Here is a 3108-nt window from a genome sequence, read left to right as displayed (position 1 = left end):
CAGTCTGCATCAGTAGACTCCAATCACTGTGTCCTTTTCAAATGCAGTTGGGACTTTATTGTCATTAATAAGGGAAAATACCTGGACTGTGTGCCTCCTGGGCCATTCCAAATAAATCTGTTTGGAAAACAGCTTTGGTCAAAGACATGTTGGCAAGAGCGCTTTGGCAGCTGAAACGCAATTGCTGAAACCATGTATTTAGTTCAGTTATATTTTGGACCACCCAATACCCAGGCACAGCAAAAGGGCTCCCACCGTCAGCGTCACTGTAACATCTGCAGGTCCTGCACCTGTGCTGCCCAAACACTATTGCACAGTGCCTCACTACCACTACTGCAGTGCTGCTACAGCACAGCACACCACTCTTCTGCAGAAGAAGTTTGCCCACGTGACAGGTACCACCAGATGAGTCCTGTTTCAGCAAAACACAGCGATAAAACTCCACCTTGTCCTTCCTAGAACAAAAGCCAAGAAACTATATATTCTCCTCTTTACTGGTTGCTGGGGGGGGGGAGGGGCAGAGGCAGGGAGCACAACATCATAAGGAAACGGACAAGCCACAGATTCAGTTTACAGCTACTTAAAACTTTTAACCAACCTTTTCCTCTAGTTAGAAGGATGAAGGTGCAGCTCTTAAATTCCCTTCTTTCTAGTGGACTCATGACCTTCTCTCTCCATCCCCCTCTCTGCTTTCTTACATGCCTACATTATCCTTTCAGACAGGCTGGGTGCAGATTGTCATCTGATCACAGGTTAAACACAGCAAGTTCTACCAGGACACTTTCAGTTAGGAGTCTTCAGCTTCCCTCCCAGTGCTGCAGGAGAGCTGTGCACATGCACCTGGGGTTTTGTTTGAAAGACTGTGTCCTGTTTTTTCCAAATTCTGCTGACTGACTCAGCTTTCTGCATCAGCCCTAGCACAGCCAAATCACTGCTTCTGAAACGAGCAGCAGCAACACTGAGAAGTTAGGGACAGTAAGTTGAGTACTGGGTATGGTCAGCTAAGAGGGAGGCAGCAAAGGATTGTCACACAAAGTCACAAAATAAAGCTACATATGCTGACCTCCGAATGGAACACACCAGAAAGTTCCAAAGAACAAATAAGGGGTTGGATTCATCCAAATAAAGCTATTAGCCCTTGTGACACTGAGTAAAAAAATACCCTAAGTATCTAAAATAGTCCTCAGCCATGGAAAGTCTAAGCAGATACAGATATGAGGAGGCAGGATGGAGACAGTGACCCAGCATACTTGAGTATACAAAATGAAGGCAAAAGAGGGACTCCACAACATCTCAGCCTAAAAACTAGAAAAGGTACCAAGAACCCAAAGCTGCAGGAACAGTCTTAGCACATGCAAAAGCAAGTAAGACACTGCTTTAATTTCTGCAGCATTGCTTTGGCTTTGAATTTGACTCTTTGCCAGCTTTCTTAGATTGCAGGCCAGAACTATGCTCTTAGCACATTTAAAATCTCCTTGAGATGACATGATACACTTGACTAGCTCCGTAACTCACACAGGACCCCCTCTAATCTGCTGTGCTGTAATCTTTCAAGTTACAGGAAATACAAGTCACCTATTAATACATTTTAAATATAGCATCTGACTATATTTCACATAATGGAGTTTTATTTATTAAAGTATTCTTGTTGAAGCCTTTGTAGTCTACAGGGATTTGATGTGTCAGGATGAAATGAAAGTTTTAGTCAAATCAACTGAAGTCAAGGCATAACTGGTCAGGATTAACATTGAGTATCACTATTCTAAGGACTTGCTCTCCACTTCTAGCCTTCTTGCTTGACTGACCTATGGTATTCCTATGCAGTTCAGAAAATATTTTCTTGCTTTTATCTTCCGTAGAATGAAACTTCCAGAGCTGTAATCTGTCATTTTCATCATCACTTGACAATAGCTTGTATGCACATTGATAGTTAGTTCTCTTGCAACATCAGAATAGCTCCAATAACAATACTAAGGCAGAACACACTGACTATTGAGGCCCCACTGGAGACCATTTATTCAACACCTTACCCACTAAAGGGACAGCTGCTAACAGAATATACAGTTACTGTGCAGCAACTCACTGAACCTTAAAACAAATTGTGAGCTTTCTTCTGAACTTGAAGCCTTCCTGAAACTGCTTGGACTAAGCTTGAAGCTGTCACACAGCTTTTTAAGCAGTTCAGCTACACACTAGATAAGCCACTGTTAACTATTAGAGCAGTGAAACAGTGCACAAGACAGAACAGACCACTCACGTAAGACAGACATCCAAGATGAGGTTTTAGTACAGCAAAACTAGAATACAGCCCCTGCAAATGCTGGTTGAGATTAGATAGCCAAGGAGGCAGCAGAACAAAGATTTTCTGGATCAGTTTCAAATGCAGCCATCTTGATATACAGCAGCTCCAACTCAAATTGCTTGATGAGCAGAAGCAAGAGCACTTTTCTCTTACTGCCCGAGCCTTCAGTCCACCATCCTGATGGTGGAAAGAGTATGCCGGGGTCTGTGAGGGCAGGGATTGCAGTTCAAGGACACCACAAACTTCTCTACAGCCACAGAGTACAGGTTTGCCTCTTCCTCATGAGCTCAGCTGCAGGCAGTCTCCACACAATAGGGCTTTGCAGTTGAAGCTAGTGCTGAGTATTTACACAGCAGAATACACAGCCCCACCAGCAGAAGAGTACCAAAAGCTCTAACTGCCCAGTGCTTTGTGTTCTTCCCGGCTAAGATCTGAAGCTTGAGTGAGTCAATCATTTGGCAGAAAACTACCTGGGACTGCTTACCTGCAGAAGGAAGCCGTAAGTAATGTCCTCAGGTCCCTAGAAGTGAGATAAGGTCCTTAACAGGCCTGCTGCTCCCATTTCTGAGCGCTTCTGTCTTGTGTAATAAATTGGACAGGGAAGCAGTTTTTCTTAAAGCTCTTGAGAGCTTTAAGAAAGCTTAGAGACAAGCAGGACTGCCTCTGAAAGAACAAGAGCATTTGTGGCTGATCATTACCCAGCAAAGTGAAATCACTAACAATTAAGGGAAATGTTTGCTCACCCATCTCCAACACTCAGTGGAAGAGGAGCAAGAGACCTCCTCAATTCATCCAAAGTCAACACA

This window comes from Dromaius novaehollandiae, chromosome Z (assembly GCF_036370855.1).
Source record: "Dromaius novaehollandiae isolate bDroNov1 chromosome Z, bDroNov1.hap1, whole genome shotgun sequence".
In the NCBI taxonomy this organism is placed as follows: Eukaryota; Metazoa; Chordata; class Aves; order Casuariiformes; family Dromaiidae; genus Dromaius; species Dromaius novaehollandiae.
Note: the sequence above shows the minus strand (reverse complement) of the source record.